Consider the following 22,539-nt stretch of genomic DNA (forward strand, 5'->3'; position numbering starts at 1 on the left):
TTAGGTTTTCAAGAGGTACTGTGGCTTGTTTTTTAAAAAATAATCTATGTTGTCAACAGTGGAAGTAGGCAAACCAGTTAGGAGACAATTCCTACAAATTAGATGAGAGGGGTTGATGGTTTAGAAAGGGTCTGAGGGTGGGGTTGGTTAGACATGGGTATAAATCATGCATGCCACTAAAGGTTTGGGGTCTGAAAAATGAGAGGATGGAATTGACATTGACTGAAACAGGGAAAACTGAGTGAGGAGAAAGTATGTAAGGAAGAGCAAGAATTTGGGTTTTGGACATGCTAAATTTGCTTTACTCAATACATGCCCACAGAGAGATGAGCAGTTGGCAGGTGCATATAGCAATTTCTAGTTCAGAGAAGATTGAGATACGCATGTAGAAATAATTTATAAAGAAGCTATTACTTAAAGATATGGCATTCGGTGAGTTCACTCTACCCAAGGAAATGAATATAAAAAGAAAACAATTTCAAGGACAGCCTGCACATGCCCACATAAAAATCAGGAAATGAGCAGGGAGCAGCAAAGAAAATGGAGAGCAGCGATCCACAAGATAGAAGGAAAACCAGGGGAATATTGTGTGCTAGAAAACAAAGGGTTGTCTCAAGAATTTAGAAGAGATGCCCAAGCAGCTCTTGCAAGGCAGTGTGAGCCGTTTTGGCCCAGGATTCACCAGTCAAATGCATTGGTGGTGAAATAAGGTGCACCCTGAGAGTTGACCATTTGCTTTAGCAATATGAAATTTTAGCACTTGGTGACTATGATAATTAAAATTTTGGGTAAGTACATAGGAAGTGCGTATAAACCTTTTTGAAGGAAATTGGTAAATAGAGAATTTAAAACATTGAGTCTATACAATTCTTTCAAAGAATTGTGATATAAAAGCAGCAAGAGAAATAGGGTGGTAGATTGAGGGGTCTATCCAGCAAAGAGAAAAAATCATCTATGTAAACTGATGGAAGGATCACTTACACAGGGGGGAATTAATGCAGGCTGCAGGAGGCATGGTGGAAAATGGTGTTCTCAGATGGAATAAAAATTAGACAAGTGGGCACCTGGGTGGCTCAGATGGTTGGGCGTCTGCCTTTGGCTCAGGTCGTGATCCAAGGGTCCTGGGATTGAGTCCCACATCGGGCTCCCTGCTCCTCAGGAGCCTGCTTCTCCCTCTGCCTCTCTCTCTCTGTCTCTCATGAATAAATAAATAAAATCTTTAATAAAAAAAAAATTAGACAAGTGGTGAGGTTGTATTTGGATATGAACACAGGTGGTCTGACAGCCAGTAGGCTCAAGACCCAAGAAGAGCCAATGTTTTGGTTTGAGTTCAAAGACAGGAAAAGACTAATGTCTCAGCTCAAATAGTCCAGCAGGAAGAGTTCCCTCTTACTCAGCCTTTTGGTTCTAGCCAGGTTTTCAATCTATTGGAGGAGGCCCACCCACATTAGGGAAGGCAATCTGCTTTACTCAGCCTCCTGATTCAAATGTGAATCTTGTCTAGAGACATCCTCACAGACACCCAGAATAACGTTTGGCCAAATGCCTGGGCACCCCATGACCCAGTGCAGTTGACACAGAAAATTCACCATCACATGTGGGTAGATGTAATAGAGGAGCTTTTAGAAGTTCTTTCTGATTGCTTCCATTTTATCTATAACATAGGTCATCACAGAGTAAAGATAGTGTTAGTATTTAAAATTTGAGAAGAAGAAGGGAAAGTGTGAAAAAATCATCAATAGGAGAAAAGGAGTAAATTATCTAGGGAACCGTAGAAACACTGCCACCCATTATAAAAGTTGCACTGATGTCTTTGCCTGGGAATTTATATTCAGTTGGGAAAATCATATAGTTTTCACCAGTCCATGTAGCCTCACTGTGGTAAGCCCAGAGTATGTGGTGAATTGGATTCAGTCAGGATTGGAACTGTGCTAGAAGTACATGGAAAGGGGGGCACCTGGGTGGCTCAGTCATTAAGTGTCTGCCTTTGGCTCAGGTCATGGTCCCAGGGTCCTGGGACCCTGCTTCCTGCTCCGTGGGAAGCCTGCTTCTCCCCTCCCACTCCCCCTGCTTGTGTTCCTGCTCTTGCTATCTCTCTCTCTGTCAAATAAATAAATAAATAAAATTAAAAAAAAAAAAAAAAAGAAGTACATGGAAAGAAAGAGAGGCAAGAGAATTCAAGAATTGTGCAAGAGGTGAAAACAATGATGTCCCATAAAGTCTGATCCTTTAGGATGAAAATAAAATGATTTGGTTGAAATGGTTGTGATATCCATGCAGTTCTTTTGGAGGCTGAAGAACAATCAGAATCAGGATACTCCAGGGAATTAACTGGAAAAATAAGGGCATAGTGGCTGAAAATTGGGATGCCTGTAGGTGTATGCAATAAGAGGGGTTGTGATGATTCGTGATGAGAAGAGATATGGTCATGGAGTGAAAAGCTGAGGTGGGTGGGGAAAAAAGTTATTAGTTGACACAAGGCCAAAAACTTAGGCCAGGATATTGGATGAATATACTAAATGGGTAGAGAAATCATAAGTAATGAAAGAATTATGAAGATAGTGGTAATGATCCTGGGGTTAGAATCTTTTATGAAGGAGTGGGAATAACTGTGGTTTTGTAGATGAGTGCAACAAGGAGAGGCGGTAGGTGGTATAATCTGTTGGGATGGACTTGAAGATCTGGGAAAACAATGAAAACTGCAAGAACACCAAAAGCTTTACCTATAGACAAAGCAGTGTGCAGGGTGTGGGACAGAAGACACACATAATGAAGGGCTGCCGCAAGAAAGTGGACCTTAGGGAGAAAGGTTTCAGTTAGAGAAGGAAAGTGAAGGAAAAGTCAGATATGAGTCAAAATAGGACCTTTGCTGATGACTGGCTGTGAGTTCCAGAAGCCTAATGAAAGATCTTGGAATTTGGGAAGGATTGGAAGTAATATTAGAAAAGGAAAGCAGAATTTCGTCTTGATGTGAGTCCCAGAATTGAGAGATGGCTATAGTGAATTCACACAAAGAGGAACAAAAGATATAATCTCATAAATTCTGAAGGTTTCAAGGTATATGGTGGCACCTAGGCTTTAAATGTGGGCTGTCAGAGGAGTAGTGGTTATATTTTGAAAATAATGCAAAGTTTTTGGACTCAATATTCAGTCCTTCAAATGGTGATGTGGATGCTGTATGAAGGTACATTCCGCACTCCTTGGAGCACTCCTGGGTCTATGACTTTCCACTGCTGCTGACAGGGGGGTGGAAATCAAGGGAAATGGTTGTCTTATCTGGAGCACTTACAAATCTTTGATGTCCCCTTTATCCTGTCCCGAGCTCTGAGGTCAAGAACTTGAACTTTATCTGAAGAGTTGGTAATCAAACGTGCAGATCAATCTGATGTACTAGGGTTTTCTAAAAAGGGTTCATTTTGGAAGGGAGAAAACAGAGGAAACAAAGTAATCATGGATAAAAATTTATGTCAGTGCAAGACATACTGAACATCAGATCAGTCCAGGATGTTGGTCAGTGGTCATGTGGGCAATGTGAAGCTACCTTTAAGTGTCCTTTGACCCCCAAATCTCACTTCTTTCCCCACCTTTTCTTGACCTTTGGTAGATAGGAGAAGAGGAAAAATTGTGATACTTAATGTCAGTCTGCAAGCTCTATTTTGAAAAGATATTCTTCAAGGTGGATCAAGATATTTATCAGAAATTTTCCTACCAGCTAGAAAAGGACAGTGCACTGGCCATGACTGGTCTGCATAAGGGGGCACCAGTGGCAGTAAGAGCTATCAATGAATATATTGAAGAATGAAATTTTGGAAAACATCAGTAATGTTACAGGTAGTATCTCAGGCTGCCACAAGGGGGTGGAGAGTGCTGGTCACCAGGGGAAAAGCAAGGACAGGAGGGTAGGGGCTGCAGAGTTGGGTCCAGTGGTGATGATACATGATGATCCAGCCTCACGTGGCTGGAGGCTGGTAGAGGAACTAAATAAAAGAATCCTGTGAGAACATCAGAACATTAAAGTGGGTGGGAGCTCCGAGCATTTAGATGTGACACATAAACCTACCTAAATATCCATCAAAGAAAGTATTTCCAAAAAAATACAGATAGATTAGCTGTCCTAGAATGAAGTCTAATCGAAGATTTTGAAGTCGAACATATTAGTGAGAACTAATGAGCTGGTGACTTATAATGGCACACATATTAAAGTACACCTAACATTGAAATTAGCTAGATTATCCCATCCTTAGACATCGCTACCAACTAATGTTTTGGAAAATCAGAATATCAATTAATAGAAGCTACCTTCCTAGAATTCCCTCTGCATTAATAGTAACTTTCTCTTTTAAAATTCCCCTATGATTTGTACTCTTGGGGTATGCCATGTTTTTTCCCACTTTACCTGATTTAAGGCTGCTCTTCTCATATCTGAATGTGGGTCATCTGGTCTCACGTGATAAATAGTATAAAACCTGTTTCTTTGAGAAAACAATCCAACTTTATTTCAGTTGACTTGAACCTAGATTCACTTACTTCCTTTGCCTTACATCAAGCCAATGCTTTCTGGTTTTTGAGTATGGGGTGTTAATTAATTCAACATCTATTATAGGGGAAGAGAATGTTACTGTGTACGTTAGGGTGAGCTAGGTTGAAACAATGAATACAACACTCAAATATGTAAAGGCACAACACAATGAAACTTATGTCTTGCTTATATTAACAATTCTAGGAGATTGTTCATGTTCAGTGGGAAGTTCTTCTCCATGTTATTTTTCACCCAGACTTCCTTTATATGAACCCATCAGCTCTGAGTGCCTCATTATTGAATGCATTCAAGAGGCAAAGTGGCTAAAGAGCTTGGGCAGACACTCTTGCATCTTAAACTTGAAAAGCATACAGTAGTTTTGGAAAAAAATTAGTCATATCACCACATCTAACTACAAAAAGTAGGAGATGTGTTGGTTCTTACATGGGCAGCTACTTCCCAGCTACTGTCAACTTTATATTAATAAAATCTATAAAAATGAAATTTGGTGCACTAGCTAAACCTCTGGCCCTCAGAAATCTGTACCCACTCCTATTCTCACACAAAGAACAATTTGACTTCCTTCCTCGGGGATATAATCAAAAGTCTATCCAGTCACTTCATTCGTATCAAAATCCGGGATCTCGGAGTAATGTACAGACTTTTCCACTGAACCTAGAAATGGCTCCTTATGGTGTTGCCACTTAATAACTGAAAACAGAAGTTATTTAACAATACACACATTAGGCCTGCTGGCATATGTTTGGAGATAAATTGATGGAAGTAGGAGACATAACTGGTGTGCAGGTCTGCTATTATACACAGGATCCCGACTCAGCACATGGGCATCTAGTAGGGATGGACACCAGCTCTGGGAGAGGGAGAAGGCACTTCTTAAATCATGAGATTGAGGAAGAATCAGACCTGCCTCAGGTGCTGCCACGGTCTGAAACTGAACAGCATTATAATGGAGCAAATGCTTGTCTCCAGCCCAATTACGCCAGCTTATCATTCATGGGAGGACGAGCACCATACCGTCACCTGGAATGATCTGGGCCCTGCCCTTACAGATGTGTGATGAGACAGGTCAGTGGCTCGTCTGTCTCAGCATTCCTGTGAATGCGTGTGGGGAGTATAAGCCCTCCCATAGTGTCCAAGCCTTGGTGTTGCAGCATAAACCACCTGGCTGACAGGTGACCTAATTCACAACATCAGGACTTTCCCAGAAATGAGGGTTTTAAGTACCTGGCTGCAGCCAGTTTTCATGCTTTGCAGGAGACCACTCTGCAATCTGTTATTCCTTTCTTCTCAAATATGTAGATCAGGGATTCATTATATTATATATATCACATGACTGCCTGTAAAAAGCAGGAAGAAACTTAAAGAACAGGCACATGTAGGACAGTAAGATTTACTATATCTTAAATCTTTGTTTTGGTTTTGAGCTTCTGACAGATATGTCACTGAAAGACATTGACAAGAATTATATTTAATATAGGTAACATAATTCTATAGGAGGATGTATAGACTCAAACTTATGGAAATTTTTTATAGGTGGTAAAGTCACAATATTAAATCTTAAAGAGTTTAATGCCAGTAAAACTTCAAAACAGTAGTTTTAGGATAAGAACAAAGGAGAAGTTTGGGTTGTTGATACAAAATACAATGTCTACATTTTATATAATGTATGGCATTAAGTCATCAAGTTCGTTAGCTAGCTTTTAATACTCGTTATACAATGTTGAGTTATTCCTGACTGTGTGGAAAAAAGAAAAGTTTAGCTAAAGGTATAATTATTAAATAATCTGTTAAGGTTTTGTCTTTTGTTTTCAGAATCACCTATTCTAATATATATATATTTGAATATATATTTGTTGGTTTTGTGTCTTCTTTAGTATTAGATAATATCTGAAGCTTGTGGGAACATACTTAAAAGGAAGACTGAGCAATAATTCTATTTATGTGGCCCTGGGTGGCTCAGTTGGTTAAGCATCTGGATCCTGGGATCCAGCCCTGAGTCCTCGCTGGGCTGCCCGCTCAGCGGGGAGTCTGCTTCTCCTTCTCCCTTTGCCCTTCCCCTGGCTCATGCATTCTAAATAAATAAATAGATAAATAAAATCTTAAAAAAAATAAGTCTAATTGTGTGATGATATTTAGGGTATGAACTAGCCATGAATTTATCTTGTTCAGATCAAAGATAAGAATTTACTATATATATACTATATATAGTATAGAGAATTTACTATAGTCTTTACTATAGAGAATTTATATATATATATGTATATGTATATATATATATATATGTATTTATATATATATATGTATTTATATATATATATGTATATATATATGTATATGTATTTATATATATATCAAACTCATCTTTTACAAATAATGGACTAGGGCCAGAGTAAGGAGAAACAGCTTTATAATTATATATATGTGCAAATTAGATAACATTATGAATAATAAGAGTAAAATTATAAAGTTATGTTTCCAGTTACATTCACACAGGTATAGATTTAATGTAAACATGAATCTTTTAAAATTTTATGTGTAATACATTGGAAATTCTTTCAATTGACCAAGGATCATTTTCTGTATTTTTACTAAGAAGATCAGGAACTTCCTTGAGTTAATTCTAATTTATTTTTAAACATACAATTATTAAAAATGTATCCTACCATTTAACTCAGGAAGTTTCAAAAATACCATTTTTAGAAATTCAGCGGCAGTGGATGGCTTGGTGTCCTTACTAAATTACAGGTTTGATCAAATTATTAATTTGGTAGGCAGAGCTCCAAAAGCCTGAGCTATTTTAATACATTTCAAATATATCAATTGGACTAAGTTTAGAGCAGACCAATAGATTTTTTTTTTTTACTTTTAGTTATTATACTAATCAATATTTGGTATTAGTCCAATTTCATCGATCAGTTTTTATGTAATTAGTAAGATTTCATTAAGCTCTAAATTTGTGTTTAATGTTATTTGTTCTTATTTCCATTTCCTACATAATAGTGATGGATTTTATTTCACACATTTCACTGATTTTACTGATTAGGTATATTTTTCCTTATTGTATGAGATGTGACAATAAAAGCAAAATGAGCTGTGGGTTTGGGGAATAAACCCACAGGCACCTAGGGGATGTGACTTGCAATTGGAGTGCACTGTGTTCTTGGCTTTCCATTTTTATGAGATGGCCTCTGTCTGAGAGTTGAGTCTTGAGATCTGGCACTGAAGAAGATTGGAGAGTTATTAAACATAAAAGACCTCAAAGGGGAAGAAAAATATCAGATTCAGTGTTAGAAGTATTTAAAATGTAAGTTTTGAAGAATTTAATGAACATGCATTCTCTGATTTTTCTGATTTGAGAATCATAAACTAGTTAAAATTTAGCTTTCGGTTTTTGATGAAATTCTATCAGAAGCCACATCGCAGGTGCATTTAAGATTTTTTCTACCAGTTTTTTGTTTGTTTGAACAGTTAAAGGACATCAGTCATGAAATGTTAGTTCTAGCTAATTAAGTTCTCACGGAACTATGAAAGAAGCCACCCACGAAACACCTTGGAATTTATTGTCTTGGATATATTTAAGGTAGATTTGGACTCTGTTCAACTGTTGCTTTTTTTTTTTTTTTTTTTTTAAGATTTTATTAGTTATTTGAGAGAGAGAGAGCACATGAGAGGGGGGAGGGTCAGAGTGAGAAGCGACGCAGGACTCGATCCCGGGACTCCAGGATCATGACCCGAGCCGAAGGCAGTCGCTTAACCAACTGAGCCACCCAGGCGCCCATCAACTGTTGCTTTTAATTAATTCTGAATCCTTCACTGGCCTTCACTAGAAGGATCTTAAGTGTGCCCTGTTTGCTACACTATCATTTACATGTTTAAGCGTTTTAAGACATGTAAGTTGAAATATCAAGGACAGAATTGATCAGAATTGACCTGAATCATGCAGTAGGACCACCAGCAAGACTGAGTTTTGAATTCTTCAGTAATGCCCAGATTCAAGCCTGGAGAAAGTCTTTTGTAGAATTAGTTCATTTAGGTTTATTTCGCTAAATGGATATAATTGAAAGACAGAGAGGCAGGGAAACTAGGTTATCGGCAAAATGTTTGCTAACATGGGACAATGTAATCCAAGCTGGATGAGAGGGAGTGGAAAATGAAAAGAAGTTTAATAAATGGGAAAATGTTTAGAAGTCAAAAGATTAAAGCTCTGTTTAGGTAAGTACATACTCACTGTGGGCCTAGAGGTAGAGGGATTTGCTTTGGAATGGAGAAAACGTAAAACAGGACATAAGGAGGGGAGGATGGATCCAGATGTGAATAAGTTTATACCCTTCATAGGAGAAAGTGATGCAGGCCACTCTGATCGGAGTGTCTGGGGGACATTTTCTCGATTTTCCAAGGACACCATCATTCATTCAACATGTCCCACAACAGTGTGCCAGGCACTGCTGTTGCACATTCATTAGTGAATGAAACAGCGAGACTCTTTGCCTTCAAGTGGCTCACATTTCAGGTGTGGGAGATAGGAAAAGAGACGTTAACAAAAATTAAGTAAGTACAGTTACAGCGAGCTAGAGGCCGATACGTGCCACGAGCGAGAACGGAGCACGAGGTCAGAGGGAGTGGGAGGACATGAGTGTGCACAAGAAATTTGAGAGAGGGATGTGAGGTCTTCAAAAGAAGGAATCATATGTGTAAGGAGGTGAAGGAGGTTAGGGGAACCTCACTATCCTGAAGGAAAGAAACGCACCCAGAAGTCAAAGTAAGCACAATACGAGGGACAGCAAGGAGACCAATGTAGCTGGTGTGGAGGGAACCAGGGATGACCGTAGGAAATGAGGACAGAGAGGCACCAGGGGGCACCCCTTATAACCTGGTCAACTTTTAGACTGACTTTAGTTTCACTCTGAGAGACTTTGGAAGCCACTGTAGGATTTTGAGCTGAAAGATTTTGTTTGGAGAGTGTTTCTGCGCCTGCCAGATTGAGAATGGATGGAAGGCTAGCAGAAGCAGAAGTAGGGGGATGAGTTATAGTTATTCTACCACAAGGATCTGCCTGGATGCAATAGTGATTCACACCTTAGCAGTTGCCGTGGAGACACAGAGAAGTGGTCAGAGACCAGATCTATTTGGAGGAAGAATTCCATCATTGGGTAAAAGAGAAACTGATAGGAGAAAATCTGAGGGAGAGGCAGGTATAGGGATGAAGATCAGAATTTCATTTCTTCTTTCCTCCTGTAGTGGTGAAGAATATTACATTTAGGTTACTTCATATGTATTTCAAAGGGTTTTTGAGAAAAGGGAAGCCCAGCTGTTTAACTCACTTTGGCTCTTCTCTTCTAAGAACTAGAGTGATAATACGCAGTGTTTTCAATAAATGCTTAGCAGACACAGAATTTTACTTTTGTTGGTTCTAGGCAGGATGATTGGTTGCTGGTAAATAAAAAAAAAATTGGTCATGCCATTTTCAAAGCTGTATTTAACAGTATGACAGTAATTCACAGCATAAATAATTACTATGGCAGCAGAGTTTGGATAATAACAGCAAGCAAAACATGAATGAGAGGAGGCAAGATCATGCTGATGCAGATTTATTTCTTTAAAGCTCTTAATTCTGCATGATTCTGTGATTTAACTATCATTCTTTAAGACCTGTTCTTCGTTTAAAAGGTGGTCAAGTATATTTGCCCAGACTACCAGGTCTTGGGAAGTGGGCTAAATGTTATTTGAAAAAAAAGTTATCAGTTATTAAGAACATATAATGAAATGCATGATTTCATTCAAATATTTAAGATATCCACCAAGGTTGTTTTTAATTATTTGTACAACTAAATAAGCTGTATCTGTCCTGTATTTTTAATATTATAAAACCTTTCCTAAATGGAAATGTTTTACATCAACTAGACTTTTTAAAAAATAAGTTCTATTTTCCCTCTTATGTTCTATGACCTTAACTTATTCTTCCATCGAGCAAATCAAAAATGGATCTGATAAAATGAAGTTGAGGATTCAGTGATGCTAAGATACTATCTTGGAGATGCTAATTTCTCCATTATATAGCCTCTTTCAAAAAAACTCTGAATTCTTTGAATAGAAAACAATATTTCCACATCATCATCACTTCTGTCACAGGTAAAATTTAACTAATTTAAAGAATGATTCTAGGGTCATGTCCAGGGTAATGCCAATTTCATAGCCCATAATTTTTATTTTTTTTTTAAAGATTTTATTTATTTATTTGACAGAGAGAGACACAGCGAGAGAGGGAACACAAGCAGGGGGAGTGGGAGAAGGAGAAGCAGGCTTCCCGCTGAGCAGGGAGCCCAATGCGGGGCTCGATCCCAGAACCCTGGGATCATGACCTGAGCTGAAGGCAGATGCTTAACGACTGAGCCACCCAGGCATCCCTAGCCCATAACTTTTAAAGGCCTCCTTTATCAGGTTCGTCTTGTAACAGACAACAATTGTAATTTCATACATACAGAAAGAATTACCTAAAATAGGAAACTTGGAAAAGGGACTGTAAACATGATCTATTTTATGTTAATGCGATCACAAAGAGCCCAATATTTGCTCAGTGGGAGGCAGGTTTGGATAAGTTTATAGCCCCTCCATGAAACCTTCATGATTCATTGTTATTAGATGGTCTAGTTGTCCAAAACCTTCCAGAAAAATAATCTATCTAGATGGAGGTATATACATATATCTACCTAGATCTATAAATAGTTATATCTATATGTACATAGAGAAATATAAATATATACATATACTTAATAATCCCCATTTGTGGTACTGCATAAATCACAATAATACAAAGTTCACACATTAATAATGCATTAATGACATTTAATGATTGTCCACTATATGCTGGATTCCACGTTTAAAATAAACCCATGCTTACATGGTCAATTAATTTGGATAGCTACATGCAAAAGAATGAAACTGCACCACTTTCTTATGCCATACACACAAGTAAACTCAAAATGGATTAAAGACCTAAATGTGAGACCCGAAACCATAAAACTCCTAGAAGAGAGCACAGGCAGTAATTTCTCTGAAATCAGCTGTGGCAACATTTTTCTAGATATGTCTCCTCAGGCAAGGGAAACAAAAGCAAAAATAAACTATTGGGACTACACCAAATGAAAAGTTCTTGCACAGGGAAGGAAACCATCAACAAAGCAAAAAGGCATCCTACTGAATGGGAGAAGATATTTGCAAATGATAAATCTAATAAGCATTAAATATATAGATATTAATAATATATGTATTTACAAATATATGAAGAACTTATACAACTCAAATACCAAAAACCAAATAATGGGCAGAGGACCTGAACAGACATTTTTCCAAAGAAGACATTTTTCCAAAGAAGACATGGATGACCAACAACACATGAATAGATAACTCAACATCAGTCATCATCAGGGAAATGCAAACCTGAAACTACAGTGAGATATCGCCTTACACATGTCAGAATGACTAAAATAAAAAATACAAGAAACAACAAGTGTGGACGAGGATGTGGAGAAAGAGGAACCCCTTGCACTGGTGATGGGAATATAAATTGGTACAGCCACTGTGGAAAACAGTATGGAAGTTCCTTAAAAAAATTAAAAATATACATATCATACAATCCAGTAATTCCACCACTGAGAAACTCCTCTACCCCCCAAAAAACCTCCACTACCCAATGGAAACAAAAACACTGTCTGAAAAGATACAGGCACCCCTATGTTTATTGCAGCATTATTTATAAGAGACTCTAAGATATGGAAACAACCTAAATGTCAGCGGATAAAAGAATAAAGAAAATGTGGTGTGTGTGTGTGTGTGTGTGTGTGTATATATATATTTGTGCGTGTATATATATATATATATATATATACATATATATATACACACACACACCTACACACATTCAATGGAATATTACTCAGTAATAAAAGTAAAAGCAAGAATGGAATTTGAGCATATGCTAAGCAAGGTAAGTCAGATGGAGAAAGACAAGTACTCTATGTTTACTTATACGTGGACTCTAATAAAGTTAAACCTGTAAAAAAAAACAGTAAATTGGAGTTACCAGGGGATGGGGTGGGGAATAAGAGTGATGGTGTTTAAAGGTACAGACTTGTAATGAGCATAAATAAGCCACAGATATCCAATGGCCAATATAATGAACATAAAGAATAATATTGTACTATAATTACACAATGTGATAAATATTGCCATCAGCAATATTACAATATATAAATATATCAAAAAAGCAGGCTACACAGATTAAATTTACAAAATGTTACATGTCAAACGTATCCAATTAAAAATAAAAAAAAAAAAGAAAGAAAATATCCACCAGAGTTGTGTTTGTCTCTTATGTTTCCCACCTTTTACTGGCCCTGCAGGATCTCCATGCCTAAATGAAAATATTAATCAAGGTCATTAATAATTCCTGGAGGAGGAAACTCAGGATCATTTCATCTGAGCTCACCACCCAGTGTGGCCTTTTCTTGGTGTGGGAGAGGAAGTAATACCCCCCTACATATCCTCAGTCTTTTCCCTGCATTTCTCAGCCTGCTTGTAGATAAGCAGGGTTGTGTGACAAATTCTGGCCAAGTGGCTGTGGACAAATGTGATGCATGTCACTTTCAGGTCAAAACATCATAGAACAGGTCTGAGTTCTCTCTATCCTGTCGACCTCAGAGAGTCGGGGACCTGGGGCTGCGAAGGAATTGAGAAAAAGTGACAAAGTATAGGGAGGCACAGGGACCCTGAGCAAACAGCCCGAGGCACCGAGGTTTATTTTCCATACTTTTACATACCTTCTACAGTGATATAGATCTATAATGGTTTACAGCAGGGGCGTAGTAAGGCACTTTCCTCCATGTATACAGGATTAGTTAAGCACATAAGAATCTTTAAAACAGAATAAAGGAACAGAGGGGAGTGCCCAGTGTGCTGTTTACAGGACAAAGGAACAAAGAGGGGAGTGCCCAGTGTGCTGTTCACAGCTGGCTTCCTGTCTACAGAACATCTTCTGCTGCGTACTTTAGAACTGACCACACACATCGCAAGGGCATTTCACTCTGATCCTTTCGGGTTATTTTTAACCCTGCAATCTCGAGTTTTCTCAGAGATCTCGGAATCTGAATGAACATGCACCAGTGGTCGCTGTGGCGTTCTGTTTCCTACAGTATCCTCTTTCCCTTCTTCAAGTTCAGGTTGGGGAGCCAAATCTTGGAAATGACCATGAATGCTGAATGACTACATAAAGGATAGATGTCCTGGAAAACCAACCAAACCTTCAGGGGGCTTTGCTTAAGAAAAATCACACTAATCGTATTTAGGCCCTAGTTTTTCTTCTCTAATCCTGTCAGTATCAGCCCAGCCTAACTTGCCTCATTAACCTACCCATACAGTTTTTAAGGTCATACCTAAGAGAAAATTGTAGAGCATTTCACCTTTCCCTCATCTTTGGAAGATTCTGTATCAAATTACAATTTTTTCCTCTTGACTGCTTGTCAAGGCTTCTTTTTTTTCTTTTTTTTCCTTTCCAAGTCTTTATTTAAATTCCAGTTAGTTAACATATAGTGTTATATTAGTTTCAGGTGTACAGTAGAGTGATTCAGCACTTCCATACAACATCCAGTGCTCCTCACGAATGTACTCCTTAATCCCCATCACCTATATAACCCCTCTCCCTCCCCCCGGGTACCATCAGTTTGTTCCCTAGAGTTAAGTCTGTTTCTTGGTTTGCCTCTCTTTTTCCCACCTATGTTCCTTTGTTTTGTTTCTTAAATAGTCAGGACTTATCTTTAAACCTGTCTCTACCTCCCAATTCTATTTGTTTAACAGAAATAGTTGTATTCAGGTTTTATTGTCTTCTTATAGCACTACATTTAGAAGTTTATTTTCTGAGGATGGTGCTAATATCTGTTTTTATTTTCCACTCTTTATTGAATGATATATTAGCAATTTTTATTATTCCAGATTAATAGCTAGCAACTCCACATTCTACAAATATTATTCCACTATGTTCTGGTTTCTACTCTCTGGTTTGTCTTTAACTGTGGCTGTTTTTATAATATTCTCCTGACTTTTATTCTGTAGGTTTAATACTATATACATACTTGTGAATTTCTTTTTATTCGTGGCAATTTTTTTAATTTCCCAAATTTAAAGGTTCATTTTTAAAATCATTTCTGTAAAAAGTTAAATATTATTAAATGTAGTTTCTTCTCTAGTGTTTCTCTCTGGTTCTTTGGGAAGTAAAATCATATATATAGTCTATATTCTTTTTTTTAATTATTTTTTTTTAAGTAGACTCCACGCCCAATGTGGGGCTTGAACTCACTACCCCAAGATCAAGATTCACATGCTCTACAGACTGAGGCAGCCAGGTGCTCCTATATTCTATATGCATATTCTAGTTTGGATTTCTCTAACCTTTCTGTGATTTTAAGCTTTTGTCAATCTTGCTGGACTGACTTCTGTGAAATGTGCATTTCACTAAGTCAGTATTTAGCAGGTTCTAATCAGCAGTTTAACGTTGTCTTTTGAAATTTTCATTTTAGTATTTATATTTTTTCATTTTTAATAGTGGTCTATTTTACTTTTTCATATCATATGTATTTTAGTGTTTGAAATTTTAGGTCTTTAAACTTTGTAAAATAATTATTTTATATTCTTTAGCTTATTATTCCCAAGTATAAATATTTGGGGAATCTCCTGTTCTTCATTAGTCCTAATGTTTCTCAATGATATTCTTTTGTTCTCCCATGCTTGGGAACTTGGTTGGTAAACTCAAATTCTATCACGTTTTATTTATGGGAGATAGGGGTTGAAGATGTGTTCACCCAGACAGGATCTGCTTTTGATTTTGTAAAGCAATTTGTGAACCCTTTTAAATTATTTTTGTGATTGTGGATTATACAATCGTATTGGTAATGAAAATCAAATGTTCAATGCCAATGAGGAAGGACAGTGTAAATATAGTGCCCATCTGGAACACAGCCTTTACAAGACAACATCTATGTTATATTGTATCCATGTAGATCCCCTAGTTCTTCCTTCTACTGAACATGTGAAGGGCTTAGCTTTGCTGGGGCAAATCTTAGTTCCCAATTGGCTCTAGGTTACTGAGATTGGCTGAGGGTCAAATGCCACTGGAGGGTTAGAGCTTAGTCTTCTATTCTCTACTTTGGAATTCTGACTTTAAAATTTTGGCTTCTATGATGTTATCTTACTTCATGAGGGTTAGTTATTAATGTCAAGAATGATTATAATATTTTATTCATCATTACTAGGTGCCTTAAATTGTAGGATTCCTCAATAGCAAGGTCTGAAAGGAACACTCCTGCTGTATGAAAAATATGTCACAAATGCTATTCTCCTCATTAATGCATTAGTTTAAATTATATCCAATAGCTCCTTTCCATACATTTCTTGTCACTTTGAAGCCTAAAGATTTTCTGCCACTCCAGAGGTTTCCTCAGAGGAGAGGTTCCCCCCCCACCCCATATTAGCCAGTGATCATGCTCTCTCAGTAGCTCTGCATTGACTTCTGAGTGTGATAAACCCCCCGGTGTTCCTTTTTTTTTTTTTTTTTTGCGAGAGAGAAAGAGAACACAAGCAGGGGAAGCAGAAGAGGGAGAAGCAGGCTCCCGGCCAAGCAGGGAGCCCTCTGCGGGGCTCGATCCCAGGACCCTGGGATCATGACCCAAGCCCAAGGCAGTCACTTAACAACTCAGCCACCCAGGCGCCCCCTCCCTGCCCCCCTATGATTTCTAAACATTACCTCTAGTTTTCTTTATTGTCTGAACCCTAAAATTTCTATGGATGTTCAAATGAATTCTCAAACTTATTATAGAAAACATGAAACTTATTGTATAATTCTTTCCTAGAAATGTATGCTTTCTACTTAGTTCTTCCAGGTTTTAATTAAGACAATTGATCAAATGATCATCTGGGACATCTCTTTCACTCAACTCTCAAAATTTAATTTCTTACAAAATTCCATCATTTTCACTTTTTCTTGAATATCTTGCATATTTTTTAATGTCACAATTCAGTCCATTGGTAATTTGTGTCTAAATTACCACAATTACCGCAGAATTGGCAACTATATTTTGTTCGTGTATGTGTATACGTATGTTTGTATATGTTAAAAAATCAGCAAAACAAATCCAAAAACAAAAATCTATCCCCAAATTTAGAGGCATCAAACAGCAACCATTTTATCCTACCATTTGTGGGTCAGGAATTTGGGCAGTTCTGCTCCATGTGGCTTCACCTGGGATTACCTGGTGGTACTGAATTAGTTACTGAGTTGGTCTGGAGAGTACAAGACGGCTTCACTCATATACCTGACGTTTGAGACAACTGGTTGGATGGGCTTCTCTGGGCGACTCTCCCTCTTAAGGTCATGTCAGGGACTCTACATGCGGTCTCACTAGGAGAGTGGACTTCTGATGTGGCCACCCAAAAGCCTCCAAGGGAGCAAGGAGAAAGCTCAGTCTTCTTAAAAGCAAGACTCAGAACCACCATATCGTCACAGCATCTTTCTTGGCCATACTTCTTTTGGTCAGAGGTAGTTAGAAGGCAGCTTGAATTCAAGTGCAAGGGGAATAGATCCCAACCACACAATGGGGGGAGTGTCAAAAATGTGCAGCCATGTTTCAACCACCTGTCTTCCTTGTGCCAACAAAAAATCTATGGTCATCTTAACATTTCTGATATGTTACATTCCTCCAACTTTGAACTTCTCTCAGAAATTCTGTCAGGGTTGCCTTCTTAAAACATGAGGCTAATATTCCACTACTGAAAAGTCTTAATTACCATTCTGAGCTCCCATTCATAGCATAAAAATTTATTTTTCTCTTTGCTTTGTTATTATACCTTATTTCATATAATATGCTCTGGATCCTATTGTAAGCTTTCTGATAGAACCAGATAATGACACTGCTTTAACATTCTTATCAGAAGGAAAGGTTTACATTTCATTAGAGTTAACCTTACTAAGGTCATATATCAGCTTTGATATTTTCCTTTGCATGGCACAGATAACTCTAATTCAACCACTCAAACAACAAGGAATATTTTTTAGCTTAGCAAATAAAGCTCCTCCATGGGGTGCTGGAGTGGCTCTGTCTGTTAAGCATCTGACTGGTGATCTTGTCTTAGGTCTTGATCTTGGGGTTGTGAGTTCCAGCCCTGCATTGGCTCCACACTGAGCATGAAGCCCACTTTAAAAAAAATAGAGAGGGTACCTGGGTGGCTCAATCAGTTAGGTGTCTGCCTTCAGCCCAGGTCATGATCCTGGAGCCTCCGGATTGAGCCCCGCTCTGTCTCCCTGCTCAGGGGAGAGTCAGCTTCTCCCTCTGCCCCTCACCCCGCTTTTATTCTGTCTCTCTTAAATAAATAAATAAATAAATAAATAAATAAATAAAATCTTTAAAAAAACAACAACTGAAAAAAGCTCCTCTAGGCAGTATAATTTGAGAAGCACTTCAGTTCTGTGAATCCATGTCATCGGCAGCCCAGTTTCCCTCCAGCCTACTATTCTTCCAAGAGCAGCATTGCTGCTTTATCTCCCTCCTGGGGGCACGTTGGGTGCAGTAGTTTTCTTTTTGTGTGTTTTTTTTTTTTTTTGTCAAAATTGCAATAAATACCTATGCCAAAATAAACAGCTGTTGAGGGATAGGAGTCCTAAATCACTGGCCTATGCAAATAAGGATGGAGCACTGAATGCTGGGAGAGAGGAAAGCAAGTGAAGGGGCTGGAGTCCAGCCAGCGTGGAGGAAGGACTGAAGAGCTATTGCAGGTCTCTCAGCAATGATTCAGCTCAGAGAAAACAAAGACTCAACCACCTATCAACTCACGGCAAAACACTTAAATTGACCAACTTTAATCATGTTCTAAATTTTAACATTTCTCTTTTTTATAAATGATCTCCGATTTATAGGAGGCTATACACCAAAGATGTCTAGAACCTACGAATATTCCCTCTAATTTCTCCTTTTATCCAAACTAATTATAATATGCTGTAGGAAATTCTCCAACCCAAGGTTATCTGCTCTGCCTTCCCTTATTTCCCAAAATAAGATAAACAAAATCATTTTTCAAAATTTCATATAAAGAGCTGCATTGGGTGACTCAGTCTGTCCTCACAAGCATACCTCTCAGTCTCTACTTACTGTTGTACTACAAATTGGAGGCTTTTTCCTATCCAATTGAATTCTACTCTTGTTCCAAGTCCCAGTGCAAACAGTGACTTTCCTTAAAACCTTCTTTAAGGAACCAGTTAGAATTAATCCTCCCCTCAGTGCTGTGTGAACCCTTCTTTACCTCTCCTTCAAGGGAACAGCCCAGTGTGTGTGCTCTGGAGTGAAAGACACTCATTCAAATTCTGGATCTGCCACTAATCTTGCCCCACACAAGTCAAGTAACCTCCCTGAGTCACTTATTTCTTATTTTTAAAATGTGGAAATCAGAAATCACAGAATTAGCATCGTTATTATTAATCATAAAACAATACATAAATGCATATTTTTATAATTCTACTGTACATTTACGTATATTTTTACAAAAGAATCATCACATTGAGCAATTAAATCATTTGGGTAACAATTTCCTTGGATACTGTGCTGAAGACTAAGGACCTCCTTCTTCTGATAACAATGAATGCAAATAGACTGCATGTTTTATGACCTTGGAAATATAAAACCTGACTCACAAGTGAGTGTAGCTTCAATATATACTCAGAACTTTCATATTTAATTTTTCAAATGAAGTGAAAATGCTGTCAAATAATGCCACAATTCTTCATAACTATTTGAATTAAATTAATGTCAGAATGTTTCCTTTTTCCCGTATCGTTAGTGCTAAACTCAATTTGGCTAGCCGCTGCATTATGAATGCTGTCTCTATTAGCAAGAAAGGTATTATGAACCCACATTTCAATTCTAAAGTCATCTGAAGGAAATATTTTAAAGTGTTCTTTGTTTTCAGGTATCTGGAGATTTCTGTCCAAAGAAAAATTGACAAGACTTTGTAGTTTTCAATTCCATCTTTAAGAAGTGTTTTTTCCAGCTTTGCAAAGTTTGTGTAACTAGGCTATATACTCTTCCAGAGTGGCAACATGGAAAGACCATATGGTTCTTTCTGCAGCATCCATAATGGTGACCTTGGGGTCTTAAAAGAAAGATGGATGCCATTAATGTTGCCAAAATTATTCAAGACAGTGAAGCACTGAAAGAGTTCTTTCCTGTTGAATTATTCCAAAATTAAGCAATCTTTTTTCCCACAAAACTAATATTTATACCCACATATATACATTTTAAGACATGTCCTATTTTTAAAAAGCCACTGGCCATCTACATGTCAGACAAGAATATTATTTGTTGTCCTGCAGTTTTTTCAGGGATTTCTTAAACAGTATTTTCTCATGACCCTGATTATAAGATGTCATGTCTATGGGAAAAACACATTTTGGTCTCCTTAGCAGAGGCATTGATGTTAATGGGTATTCACATACAAAGTCATGAGTCAGAAAGACATCTGGATTTGTACCCTTCACACATGTAGCAAAATTAGATGTGATACACACCGCCATGTGTCTTCCATCTGATCTCAGAGCGAGAAGACTTTTCTTCTAGTTAAATTTCTACATAGAAATGAAACGATTCATGGCTTTGAATAGATCAGTTGCCTTTATCATTTCCAAAAGAGCATCACAAAATAGAAATTATCCTCTAATACTCAACATATCCTTAGCTGGAGGCTTAAAAGTTGGGTTATTGAGAAGCTCCAATACTTGTGTGCAGGTGCATGCTGAGTGGAGGTAGCAGAGCTGAGACATCTAACAAGACCTACTTCAATTTACTGAAGAAAGACTAGTGATTCAGAAGTTATGACACCATTTGGCAGAGATATGCTTCCATGTCTTCTACTTAAATTATGAAATAGCTATTTCCAGGCTATATAGATTTACCATGTTCTCCCCAATCTCAAGTGACTTATTTTGCTTTGCCATCCAACCACCTACTATGAAAGTATTTTACATGAAAGCTTTTAGGTAAAAGTCCAACCTTTGCAAATAGGACCATTTTCTTCTGGAAAAGCTACACATTTTCCTACAGTTTTTCTGGCTTCATGCATGCCACTCGAATAGTACTATAGTTTTTGGTTTCAAATAAATATGGAAATGAGTAAGTATGGTTTCTGGTGCTTTTTTCTATCATATTTTCCCATGTATATATGCTGGGTTCAATATACATAAAGACTTACACCATAATCACATGCCTAATCAAAACATACATTTTCCTCAAATTTTATCATGTGTACATTTATGGATATTGTGACAAATGACCACTGTTCTGACAATTGTAAATAGCATCAAAGTTTATCCTACAGTTTTGGAGTGAAATAAGACATTGACTATATTATATGTATGTTTTAAAGTCAGTTTTTAGAGGAAACAGGGAAGAAATGGGAGAGAAAAAAAAAACAAACAGCCCTCAGTTCACAGACCCTGAACCACATTCCTAGATTCAGTAGTAGAAGATTTGAAATTAGGTTTATTACTCATTGGCTGTGTCCACTTGGCAAGTTACATAACTTCCCCAAACCAGTTTCCTCAAATATAAAATAATGATTATGTTTATCTCATTTTTACAAAACTGAAATGCTATAATTATACAGAGTGCTTGGCAAATATCTGGCATATATGTGCACTATAAGAAAACTTTTTTTCTGCCTTACGCTCCAGCTTACATTTTCCTTCGCATTCCCCATTACTTGAAGACAAGCCATAAAAAATGTGGAAACCAAGTCCTAAAAAAATGTGATATAGCTCAGTGTTTGAATATCTTAGGTGTTAAGATACTTTCTGAATTGGAGTCATGTGGTCACAACCCTGTTAATGTCCTTGTGTTTAGTGACACCATTTATCCTAATAGATTTATTGCTGGTCTGTGACTTCTACTCCATATTTGATCACCAACTTCTGTTTACTTATTCAATCTTAGAAAAGTATTGATTTTCTTCTTTGGCTTTTACTTGCCATTTATACATTCTTCATGTTTTGGGTGAGGCTGTGATATATTTCACACCTCTGACTCAGTATTCAGGGTCCTGGGTTCTAGTCCCCAGCCCACCTCCATTCACTGCTCCGTCTAAGTCTTTCTCAGGAAAAATACCCAATGATGTTCTAGTAAGTCCGAACACTTCCATAGGATCCAATTATTTAATGCATAAATATCTTGTTCCCAAACTCTTTTTTCAATATTTTATTGTACAATTCAAAATTTTCAAAACCCAGTTATCAAGAGTGCAAATTATCCCATCATCATTGATTCTGCCTTTTGTTTTAGTCCACTGATTTACTTCATAATGAACAACTTTCATTTATTCATCAGAATTGATCCATGTTTACCACTATATCTATCCAAATAGTTGGATTCAAACTGGAAAGAAAAAAAGAATCGTATCTGCTAGTCTATGGAAAAGGGGTGACTGCATGTTCTCTCTTTGCATCACTCTGCTGCCAAAATTTCAGTAGCTACTCCCTATCTCCTTGGTTACATCCACTCCTGACTTTGGGCAAACACCCTTCTTCCTGTAACAGGGGTCATGTGACTACCTAAACGCCTCTTTAGTTGTTACTCACTTTGCTGTAAGCAAACTGCACAAATAAGATTAGTGACAAGAATCAAGGGTAAAGGGGGAAAATGAAAGAAATAGAATGCACTGTTTGGATGAGTTATAGGTCTTGGTGCTATCAGGACACCAGGATCACTGCAATGCCAAAGATGCAGTATTTGGGTTGAACAAATACAAATTTCGATAAACAAATGTATCCTAACCTCTTTGTTCCAAAAATTCAAGAAAAAGAATGTTGTTCAAGCCAGATACATAGGGATGCTATGGTGTTCTACGCGGATACCATTCCCCTCCACCTTTCAGAACTGAAGCGTGCATTTCTCCAGATGCTGGGACAGTGGGAC

This window comes from Phoca vitulina, unplaced genomic scaffold, assembly GCF_004348235.1.
Source record: "Phoca vitulina isolate PV1807 unplaced genomic scaffold, GSC_HSeal_1.0 scaffold15, whole genome shotgun sequence".
NCBI classification, from domain to species: domain Eukaryota; kingdom Metazoa; phylum Chordata; class Mammalia; order Carnivora; family Phocidae; genus Phoca; species Phoca vitulina.